We start from the raw sequence: 12,989 nt of genomic DNA, 5'->3' as shown, positions 1-12,989 counted from the left end.
CACCTTTACCTTCTGTGATTAATAGTGATTATTTACATCTGATCTCCTGATATTCATACAGTTGCCTCACGTTTCTGAGACCTATAGGGGGTATCTATCTTTTCCCTAGTTCTATATGCTTTTATATCTTTACTCTTGTCCTGTAGCCATTCCTGCTTAGCCATTTGCATTTACTGTCAGTTTCATTTTTTAGATCTTTGTATTCCCTTTCGCCTGTTTATTTTGTTGCATTTTTATATTTTCTTCTTTCATCAGGTAAAGTCAGTATCTACCGTGATATTCAAGGATGTCTGCTAGCCCTTGGTTTGTTACCTATGTGATGCTCTGCTCCCTTCACTAGTTCTAAAAGCAGCCCAGTCGACTTCCATTGTACTCTTTTCCCCTCTTTCAGTGAATCGTTGCCTAATGATCCCTCTGAAACTCTCAACAACTTCTGGTTATTTCAACCTATCCATTTCCCACCTCCTTAATTGACTTTTTTGCGTTTTAATGCACAGTTCATACCCTGTAATTTGTGGGCAGAATTCACATCAGTCCCTGGAAATGTCTTACAAATTAAAATATGGTTCTTAAATCTCTGTCTGACCATTATATAATCTATACGAAACTTCCCTGTGTCTATAGGTCTCCTCCACGTATACAACATTCTTTTATGATCCTTAAACAAAGTGTTGATTAAGATAAAATTACACTCTGTACAAAATTCTGAATAATTTCTTTTGTCTTATGATGCATTTTTGTTCCTCTTCATTATCTGCGTAGTTAGTAGGCGTATAAATTTGTACTACTATGGTGGGTATTGGTTTTGTGTCTGTTTTAGCTATAGTAATGCGTTCACTATGCTGTTCATAGTAGCTCACCTACTTTCATATTTTCTTATTCAGTATTAGAGCTACTCCAGCGTTACAGCTCTGCAGTTTCCCCTTGCTTTCAGCCGTTCGCAGTGCCAGCATAGCAAGGCCATTTCGATTGACCATATAAGGCCAGACCAGGCAAACATCCAGGCTGTTGCCCCTCCAACTACTGAAACGGCTGCTCCCCCTTTTCAGGAACCACATGTTTGTCTGGCCTCTCTGGCCTCTCCAGAGATACCTCCCCGCTGTGGTTGCACTTACAGCACGGCTATCTGTACCGCTGAGGCACAGAGGTCACCACACCATGGCAAGATCCATGGTTCATTGAGATGGATATAAAACTATATGTGTAAGGAGCGTTCAAAACGAAACGAGCCGGAGTCTGGAATGCCAAAACCGGTGACGGGAGGGTAATATCGTGGCGTGTGTAACGAGGTGTGGCTCCGACCAGAGCGTGGAAGTTCACAGCCCGTCGCTAGAGGGCACGCGTGCACGTCCCACGACTACACACAACCAGCAGTATCTATCGATCTCCAACGCTGCCAGTCGCATTGCAAACAGGCATCAACAGAAGAGGAAAGATGTGTTGTTTGTTTACTGACAGTGGAAGGAGTAGTGGGAACGGACATTCATCGACGAATGTCTCAAGTGTACGGCGTACACTGCATATCCATTGCAAGGGTCAAGGTGTGGCACAGGCGCTTCAGGGAAGGACGAGTGTGGTTAGCCAATGATGCACGGTCTAGAGCAGCACACTCATTACCGATGACATTGTCCAGCTGGTGGATACACTCATTACCCAGGACCGCCGAGTGACAGTGAAAGCTATCGGATTTAATGTCGGAAGTATTCACACAATCGTGAAGGAACGACTGCACATGCGCAAAATATGTGCCCTATGGGTGCCCCACAGTCTTGCTCATCTGCAGCGCTATCCTCGGGAAGGGAATGCGTCCCTGGCACGAGTGGTGACTGGAGATGAGTCATGGTGTCATCACTTCGAACCAGAATCAAAACAACCAAGTCTCCAGTGGAAGCATCCGGGGTCACCACCAACAAAAATCCAAGGCCATCCACACGAGTGCAGCAAAGGTTATGAAGACGTTCTTCTTTGACCAAGATGGCCCCCTCCTGATTCACTTTCTGCAGCACGGGACAACAGTGAATGCCTAGCATTTCTCGCAAACCTTGATCACCCTTCGCCAAGCGATCAAATCAAAACGACCAAGCAGTCTCACCCGTGGGGTCATTCTGCTCCACGACAGTACAAAGCCTCCTACGGCCAACAAAGTCGCGGCACTCCTGCAGAAATTCAAATAGGAGGTTTCAGCCACCCTCCATACAGTCCGGACCTCTGTCCCTGTGATAACGCCATTTTTAGTCCCCTTAAAAAGGCTCTGAGGGGCGAACGATTCACCTCGGACTACGACGTCCAGTTGTACGTGCGGAAATGGTTAGCATCGCAGCCCCGGGAATTTTATAAGACAGCCATTCACCACCTAGCGTCACAGTGGGACAAGTGTCTCAACAGCCAGAGTAAATACTTCTAACATACAGGTACTTTTCTGTAATTATGTCTCCGGCTCGTTTCTTTTTGAAGGCCCCTTATAATTCTCTCGTCTGAGGAACAATAATGTGTTCACATATCCAAACCATAAGAATGTTGCATAACGTTCCTCAGCCTAAATACATCCACTGCTAACAAAGGATACTTACCACTGCACCCCTCTCAGATCTAGTGATAAGACGGCCCAATGGACAGTGTGTCAAAAGCTATCTATCTATCTATACAACATGCATTAAAACAGGAGGAAGGTGTATTGAACTGTGAAAAAAGAAGCAAAATCGAAATAGCGAACGATCCAAGCTCCAGATATGTAACACTGAGCGCTTTTGATTAGCGTCGGAGTCATGGTTACGTGGTCATGGTGTTGGACTGCGAAGAGGGACACCCGTATTCAAATCTGTTTGTTGTTTTCATTTATGTGAGAGATCTATGTGGTATCCTGCGTGCTCTCATTATTCATCACATTTATTTGCGACGGTAGTAATTTACCACATGACTCATATTCTGTGAGGAATCTATAGTATGACAATTGCCAAGAACATAGTAGAACAGACACGTCAATGAGCGGACGGAAAGTTGATAATTTTGTGAAAAAAGAAATAATAGGGCACGATGGAGATTTGAATACGGATCTCCCGCTTTGCAGACCAAACAGCATAACTATGACGACGTGGTTCTTGTAACTCGCTCTATTTTGCACAGCTTGAGCTTGGACCGTTCGCTGTCTCTATTTTGATCCTTTCTCACAGCCCAGTACATCTTCTCCCTGTTTTCAGGCTTGATGTGTGTTCAGTTCTTGACGGGCTACCCACTGGGCCATTTTATCACTAAATCTGAGAGGAGTGCGATGGGGACTTACCCTTGTAAGTAGGCTGAGACACGTACCTCTATCTCTGGCTCAGGTTGATTCTGCAGTTCTCTCTGAATGCTAGAAATTATTTCTGAATGATCTTCATCGTTCGAAGGCCAAAGTACTGTTGCAAGTGGTCACTTATTTAGGTATTCTATTTTACCTAATTTTTCAAAAAGATTCCGTTCATAACTTGGAGTTTCATTTTTGAAAATATTTACGAACAGTAGAATAGTTCGATGGAGATAATAGGAAATGCAACAACTCAGTGCTCCTATATTTCGCTATTCAGTAAGAAATCAGTCAATATTAAGTCACATATTGATTCTATACGTTAACCAACTTCGTTTTCACTCAAAATAAATTACAGGAGAACTTGATTTACAGTAGTCAGTAAACGCATTATTACATGTCAATAAAACACATTGCAGTAGAAGAAACTAGCGAGTGAATATACAGTAATTACCACTTCCGTATTGCAATGGATAAAAAAAACTACTTGTCTTCGAAAACTATACATTCGCCCAAGAAAAGTGTATATGCATATCTCGTGCCCTAAATGGGGATTTGAGAATGTTTCTTACAGGTGCTGAATTGATGTATGCCTCGTGCCCTTGTAGAAATATGAGAGTTTCTGCGATCCTTTTCGCATAAACTGCCACTCAGTCTCAAGGGTCCAACGTGAAGCAGGACTGAAACGAATAATGAAGCCTTCTCGGTTGCTAAAAGCGTAATTTAGACCACCCCCTGTGCATTTTAAAAGTAAGACGGCTCGTGTTGATACTGCGCGGAATCAGAAGAGCACATGTAAAAGTGGAGGAAGGAGAGACCGTATCGTCAAAGTCTTAATTTCTAGAAAACAGAAAGAATTAATAAAAGCTACTTTTTACAGTTATGAATGGACCTACCATATGTGTCGTCGGTACCTCAAGTGGTACAGGTGAAAAGGTAAAATCAAGAAAGAACTAAGTTTATTTTAATGTTGGCATAGACCCAGAATGGAGTCTCGATAAAAATGTCTGCAGTCCATAAGATGATGTCACATTGTGCAGTGCTTTAAGGTGACTCATTGTGTGAAATTATCTCTTACTAACTAAATTACTTCAGACGTAGGGAATTTTAGAGTCTATCACTCGCAAGTGTTCGAGAAAAGAAAATGCATTTGGAAGTAGTCATATTCTTAAAATATTTAATTCACAAAAATATACATTTTATTGTAGTTACAGGAAGCCATGGGCCGTATATAAAAGAGCATAGTAAGGGACCGTAAGGGTGTCCACAAGCGTCAGAAAGAAATACAGAGCTGCCAAATCATTGTGGTGTAGCAGGAGAGAAGATGTCTCCTAGTTCCTCAGTCCAATGCGACCAGCATATATGTAAGCGTAGACTTTCGAAGAACGGGAATTCACACTGTCAGCTCGAGAATCGGCTTAAATGTTTGCTGTTAGCCAGTAAACGTGTCGATAATACTTCAACTTTTGTGAGTCGCTCACGAAACTTGTGCGTTTGCGCGTGGTTACAGCTGTAGGTAGTCACACACGGCATATGAGAAACATCGACTTCTACTACTTACACTCAGGTCTTTCATAAGTTCGAAGGTTTTCATGGCCGGCGTCATTTTGTAAAAAATAATTTTGGCTATTGTAACTGCTGAAACAGCTAAACTGCAGTGAACTGCCCTGAAAAAGACCACAATAAACTGTTCGAAATGTTAGTATAGAACTGTGTGACTGTAGTTTCCCGTAGTTTGCGTTGCCTGGCATGCTGAAGGTAGGTAAACTGTTACCGTTTAGTTTGCGCTTGCTTAAAGATTAATTATTTATGATTAAGAATCTCGTACCATTTACTATAACGGCGTCTAAATAAAGACATGTCAGATCGGCATTCATTGACAGACCATCGAGCAACCGAAATAAATCCTTCCTTCACATAAGCTAGGAATTATGCAATTTTTGTTGTAGTTTTGTTACTGCAAACGATAACAGAAAACGTAGTGACCAAAGAAATATTACATATGGTTTATGTCTCTGCCACGTACATTCTGCGAGATATTGCGAGATTATTCCCGACATCGGTTACATTTCACCTCGTAAATGTACGTGGTTCCAGAAAAATCAACTTGCTATTGAACGAAACACGTTGCATATGCAGTGCATTCCTCTGTTGCATGTAAATGCTGACAGGTGATGTGTCATTTCATGTATCAAATATGTAAAAATATATTTCGGAGAAATAAGTTCCCTTACACAATCTAATATTAATTTATGCTTAATCAGTACTTGGTTAGCTCATTCGTAGTTTTTATCAGCAGTAGGGACACGTCTAGGTAAGCAATATCAATTTTGTTCAAGAGGCATCTGCTTTGTTTATTTTATTTTATTTTTTAATTATTGATTTATATAATCTCACATGATTAGGGTCATATAGGCCCTCTCTTTCTTCGAATCAGAGTTTTACTCATACAATATGCCGTGTACCCGCCTTTAACCTGAAAGGATCAGCGACCCCACAAACACTGAAGCATCATGGGGTTCCATACGTTCAAGGCGCTGCCTCCCCGGACAGCATCGATCACAACAGGGACGACAGACTGCAGCGCAAGCGCCACCAGAGGTTCTCCACACCAATGACCTATTTCCTCCGTCGTGTCCTGTGTGCAGAAATGGATCGGCACAAATACCTCCGCACCCCCGGCTATGTAGGGCGGCGCAAGCCAACACGTCGGGAGTTCGTTCCATCGAAGGTCTGGGCCAATTCTTGCCCTGGTTAGCAGCGCTTCAGTCAGAGCCCGTCGGAAGCCACCGCAGCAGGATCTACGACTTTCCAGCGATATCCCGAGACGAATCCAGCAACGCCGAATGCTCAACCTCGGTCATTACAGATTATCGGTAGCTTAGTCTTCACGTCCAACTATCTTTATTCACTGTGTGTCCCAGTCGTATGTCTGTTAGTGTCTGCGAAGTTGTACAATTTTTTAATGAGAAGAGTCTCCCTTTGTTATTAATCTCTCTACTGTGGTCGTAATAAACCTTTTTTCTTGTTTAGCTGTGTCTCATTATTTCTTATCAAGCCTCTCTCATAGGAGATATAGCAGTGACGACAAGAATATTTCTACTCGCAGGTCCACGTTGCTGCAGCGTGGCACAATCTTTTCAGCTGCCATAAGGAACAAGGTCAGTCCTATCGAGAATGATGCTCCAAGATCTTCTCAGAAATGGCAATTTCGGCTTTTCAATGAAGCCTTTAAACAGTCTAATGCCACGTCACTCGTTCAGGACATGCTCCTGCTACAAGCACCAAATGAGGGGCTTCGGACTGACTTACTGAAACTGAAAGATACCAGATCTTTCGAGAATTCGAGCAGTCCATTCATCTGCCAGCTGCGGCCCACCCTACCCGCCGCCCGCTACCCCAGCAGCCTCCATTCCCTATGGACTCTCCATCCATTAGTAAACAGGCATTCCCGGCCCGCCGCCCCCTACAGTTGCCATCCTACGTCAGCCGTTTAATTACGTATCCTTGGCACCAGTGCCAGTTTCTCCATCCCAAATGTGCCTCCTGTGATAAGACAAGCTATAAAGCGGAGGTTTGCTGTGCCTCCACCAAAGTGCAAGTCTATATCACTCAAGTGGACACTTTCCTGATGGTGGAATCGGACATAGCGGCCCCAGAGGTGTTTCTCGTCTGCGTCATTCTTCCTGTCTGAGATCGACAAACGTCCCTCCAGGTGTTTGTCAACGATCATCCCGTCAAATTCCAGATGGATACCGGTTGTACCACCTCGATCATCGTGTGAAACATCTATCGGCTGTTAGACTCTCATTCACTGCAACCGTTCTCCCAGCACCTCAGTTACGTCAGTGACATAGTGGCGTCCAAAGAACGGTTCACAGCCCTCTTCCAACGTGGGCACACAACCTGTAAAGGGCACCTTCTTGTTGTCAATACCCGAGGGGCGACGGAACATATTAGACCTTGACCTCTTCACCGCTTTTGGACTAGAAGTGCACAACTCGACCACTAGCATCCAACCAGGAGAAATATCACTCAGGGGCTGAGTGTTCTACTACAAGCGTCATGGGATTTGAAGCATGTATCCTTCTCCTCCCTAGGCCACGCCCCGCTTTTTGAAGGCTCTGAACGACCCATTTGGCCTGAAGGATAAGTTATGGGTGGAGCTGCAACGTTTTCAAGACACCAGTATCTTGACAGCTGTTTCCAGCAGTCCGTGGGCAACACTCATCGTGCTGGTCGACAAACCGGACGGCTCCCTATGCACGTATGGTGATCTCAAGAACACGACTGACACAATCCATTTTCGATGCTTACCCTATGGCATAGATGGACGAGATTCTCACTCGACTGACTGAGGAAAGATCTTCGCGAAAATTGACCTCATGGATACATATCTACAGCTTCCGATGGATCAGGCATCGCGCGATTTCCTGGTAATCAACACACCTTTCGGTCTCTTCAGCTACAACTGCCTTCCCTGTGGAGTTGCTGGCGCCCCAGCGATATTTCAGCGATATTTTGATCATCTTACGTGGTAAGTGCCGGCCACATCTAACTACCTAGATGACATCATTGTTGTGCGATGGTCCGCACAAGACTTGGCTGATAACGTAGACGCTCTTTTCTCCGTCCTCCATGCTGTAAACCTTCATCGTAATTTGGAGAATTGCCAGTTTTCAGTTAATCAACTGGAATATCTGATACACATCCTCAGTGCCTCAGGAATCCGGCTGGCGCCGCAATATGTCCAGGCTATGCCAGATTTACTGCCACGGACGAATGTCAAGCGACTTCGATCTATATTAGGCCACCTGAATTACTGTCATAAGTTAGTTCCCCACGCAGGGGCTAGATGGAGGCGCGAAGCACGCGGAGGCTGTAGGGCAGGGACGTGGGGGGGGGGGGGGGGAGGAGGAGAAAAGGAGAGAAGCAAGGAAGGGAAAAGAAAGACGGGTGTGTCGGCAGAGAGCGGCACAAGATGAAGGTGAGGGGTCGTAAATAGGGAGCATGGGATAGAAGCGATGGTGAAAACTGTTGGGTGAAAGCTATGGGGACAGTATATTACCTACTGTCCCCACACCCTCCACCCAACAATTTCCACCCTCTTTGCTGCTCCACTGCACCATCTCTTAAGCAAGAACGTGGCGTGGAATTGAGACACTAGTTGCGAGAGCACTTACCAGACCGTTAAGTGGGCATTGCTTCAGCCAACCTTTCTAATGGCTTAGTATCCGTCACTTCCAAAGGTCATCGTGGTGGACCAATCTGATCATGGAGTGGAGCCCTCCTCTCGCATATAGTCAATGTGGTGGATCGACTGATCTCTGTCATTTCAAAGAGATTGACATCGGCTCAATGCAACTATGGACAGAAAAAGAAGCCTTGACCATTGTCTTTGCATTAAAAAAGTCCATGACTTTGTTTATGGTCGTTACTTTACCCTACTGACCGACCACAAACTATTGCGGCAACTATTTCTCGCCATTCATGTCTTCAATTATGGGCTCCGTTTCTCGCCAGTTATTCCTATAAGTTTCAGTAGCATCCTACGACCTCCAGCCAACGCCGAATTACTTTCGTGGTTGCCGGTGGGTGATGACTCCTCCTTTGATTGTGAACCGGAAGTCTTTGACCCCTTACGTACTGGAGACGAAGCAGCTATCGTCTTGCTTCCTATCGATGCTAAGGTCGTGGTCCGGCGCTCTGCAAGAAACTCAGTTCTTCGAGAAGTTCTTCTTCTGGTCCAGCGGGGATAGACATTGCACCACTGGCTGATAGTCACCACAGACGTTCTATGTTATTGACATCGCTGGCTTGAATTCTCTATCCTCAATGGTGTATTGGTGCTTATGTGCGAAAATGTCGGACTCGAGTGGTCATCTCGTCTTCTCTTCAAAGCCAATCTCTACAGCTGCTTTACCAAGGACACTGGGGCGTCGTACTGACATAACGCCTAGAATGGCAACAAGTATATCTGAAAAGTATGGTTAGTGACGTTGATGCCTTGGTGGCCACCTGCACATCTGGCCAAAGTGAACAGGCAGCCCCACCGATTCGCTATTTTCTCTGCCCAGAGACGTACACAGCATGATCATGACCACTTGCACTTCACAGCCCCCTTTTTCGGCAATTCATGGTTCATTGTGGTCGATACCAGATCTGGTTTTCCATATATCTCCTGGATGTCTTTTATATCATCTCAACATGTGATTCAAGTCTTGACCCACATCTTCGCGACTGAAGGTCTACTAAAAACAATAGTCACTGACTGTGGGCCTCAGTTTACGTCTGCTGAGTTCACATCTTTCTGCACATCCAATGGAATTGCTCCTGTCCATACAGCGGCTTTTCACCTGGTGTCCAAAGCTCTGGTGGAGCGGTTAGTTCACACATTTAAAGATCAGCTATTGAAGCTTCCCATCAACAGTCTGTGGACGATGCATGTCCAGCTAAACGATTCCAGGAACGGCCGTAGTGATCACTTCTATAGACACCGTCGAGGGGTTTCACCGCTTTTCCATCTGTGGTGATGTTTGGGTCCCGACGTTCTCCCAGTAAGGTTGCCGTTGGACTCCAGCAGTACTAATGCTGCTGTTGATATGGGAAATAGTCGAATTACAGCTACCAGATCGTTCGTGCTGTTGCAGACATCTGAACTAAGTCCACTCCAGGAAACTGCCGTAGGAAACTGCCGTAGGATACTGAGACTCAGGATATTTCCTTATTCCAGCGGGACGGCATTGCTCAGGCACCACCTCCAGCGGCCCTTCATCTTCCCCTGTGGAGGGTAGTCTTCCGGCACCCACACCCAAGCCAACAACAATGGACTTCAACCGGAGTGCTTGGGACCCACATCCGCTTGGGGTCTCTGCTGACGCCACGGATATCGACCATGACGGCAAAATCAACTACTGTCTCTGTCATCCTCTTGCGGGGGAGCAATGCCATTTACCCAGCGATTGTCCAAAGGGATCGGCAACCCTTTAGACACTACAGAAACATGAGTTTGCATATGAAGAGCCACCAGAGGTCCTCAGTACCAGGACGTACTTCCTTCGTCATGTCCCGTGTGTGGAACTAGGTTGGCAGAAAATTCCTCCACACGCCGTCTATAAAGGGCGGTGCAAGCCAACACGTTCGGAAATCGCTCCACTGAAGCTCTAGGCCAATTCATCTGCGGCTCTTAGCAGCCGATCAGTCAGAGCCCGGTCGGAAGCCACCACAGCGGGACCTGCGACTTCCCAACGATATCTCAAGATGTACCTGTCAGCCAACTATGCCGTATGCTCAGTCTCCATCATTAGGTACTATCGGTGGCTTAGTCTTCACGTCCAGGCGTACGACTGTTAGTGTCTGAGAAGTTGTATTATTTTTTGTTGATAAGAGTTTTCCTCTGTTATTAAGTCTCTCTACTGTCGTCGTAATAAACCTTTGTTCTTGTTTAGCTGTGTCTTAATATTTCTTATCTAGCATCTCCCTGTAGGAGATACAACACAGTATCTGTTACGTCATACTTACCCAACAAATAACAATTTTAATATGACAAGTAGTTTACAGCACTTTGTTGTGAAAATTAAAATTAATTAAGGATTCGACTAATATAGTTCCTCCCAGCTGATTACCCAGCGTTGCCTGGCTGAATATTTATCCCACTCCTAGCTGAAACCATCTACTCCTTCACATCTTCTCTCTCTCCAACCCATCCATTCCCAGCTCTGTCTCTGTGCATTTCCTCCTCCCCCTGTGTCTGTCAATCTGCTCCTGCCCCCTCTGACCATGTGCTACTTCTTCCTCTGTCCCCCTCCTCCTACCCCTCTCTTCTTGCCTCTTTCTCTGTCCATTTCCTCCACCCTCTCTCTCTGCCTATTTCTTGCTCCCCCTGACTCTATCCATCTCTTCCTTTTCTTTGCTCTGTCCATATCCTCCGCTCCCCTCTCTCTATTTGTTTTCCCCTCCCTTACCTCTGCTCTTCTCCTCCTCCTATCTGTGCCTATCACCTCCTTCCTCCCTAGCTGTCAGCCTATCTCCTCCTCCCCCTTCTCTCTGCACGCTATCACACTCACTCCAATAGGAGACTTGTGGTTCTTACCCCTACAGTATTTCTTTCCAGATTGTAACATGTATGTGTACCAAATTTTAATTGAAATTATTCCAGGGTTTCAGGATGACCTTTACCCATCGATTTTCCTGTATATGAACATGTCAAGTGTAATTTCACACATATTTAATGTACTTAACACTTGTTTTTACACACATTTCACCTGTATGTCTAGCAAATTTGGCCTGCAGTTTCATTTTCAAACACTGAGTGTTTATGACGCCGTATCTCTTGAATTATGTGTCGTACAGTGATATAATTGTACAGGTACAGCCAGCATCAAACGTGTTTACTATCTGCGAAATGTGTGACAAATAGAGTTAGTAGTAAAGAACTAATAAATTAAATGGTTATGGACCATATGTCAGATTTTCATGACTCCCTGTATTTGATTTCATAGCTCTTGAACTATGAGTCGTGCAGTAATATATTTTGGTAGGTGCATTGAGCGATACATTCAGCGATATATATGAATATTGTCTACGAAAATTTTTCTGAATGTAATTAGTAGCACTGGAGTAATAAATTTAAACGCCTTGCGCAATGCGGTAGTTTTTGACGCATCACACTGTTTATGACACCGTATCTTCTGAATCAAGTGTCGTAGAATGATGTAATTTTCCTGGTACATTCAGTGGTACGCGTGAATATTATCTGAACATTGAATGACGATTACAGTCAATAACAAAGAAGTAATAAGTTAGAACGCCGAGGTTAATGTAGCAGTTTTACGGTATGAACAGCGAAAATGTAGTAAGTGATAAAATTTGTATGGAGGTTGTCAACGAGAAAAAGTTCCATAAAGATTTTAAATTACGTGTACAGTGTGTTGAAAGTCTCTAAGAGCTCTCATTCTCACATACTGGATAAGTGAAGTATGGGTATTTTCTCGTCATGAGCAACACTGCTTTCTCACCCCCACCCCTTTGATTGTTGGATGTTTCTTACGACCACAGTGATTCTTCCCAGACAGTACAAGATATGTGTCTGTATTGCCTTGACAATACAACATACGAGTAAAGCATAAGTGAAATAAGGCAGAATGAATTTTCTGGTCGGCCTGTCTACGTCCGGATCACAATTGATTTTGAAACGATGCAGCGGAAATTTCATCGTTTTTTGTCCTTGTTTCGAAGTAGACTATTTTGTTGTCCACAAACCTGGAAAGTCCGGCGTAATAGGCTCAACTGTCCGCAGAATCGGAAATTATTTTCTTTTGCGTTCTAGTGACACTTTGGGGCCGTCATGATATTATTAGCCAAGAAGAACTCTAGAATTTATTTAATGAATCAAAAGATGACTGAGCTGTTGCATTTTAAACTTCATTTTTAGAAAAAACTCTAATTTCATAGTTAACTATCTTAATTTTTACCACAGTTTTAATAGATCTGGAAAATTCATACACCAGTAAGTATGGTTTGTATGCTGTGCGAAGTTCATCGAAGAATCACTCTTACTTATGAAGAAAAGTGTACCTATAGCAACAGATACAGCCTATAGTAAGTGAAAAAATCATGAAATTTCACATGTAAAAAAATTTATTTTGTCATTTTTTTGAACTTCCACTGCTATGAGTGTGAATCCTGAATCCTTCCTAGTCACGCT

The sequence above is a fragment of the Schistocerca cancellata genome, chromosome 2 (genome assembly GCF_023864275.1).
Source record: "Schistocerca cancellata isolate TAMUIC-IGC-003103 chromosome 2, iqSchCanc2.1, whole genome shotgun sequence".
Taxonomy (NCBI): domain Eukaryota; kingdom Metazoa; phylum Arthropoda; class Insecta; order Orthoptera; family Acrididae; genus Schistocerca; species Schistocerca cancellata.
This window is presented reverse-complemented; position numbering follows the sequence as displayed.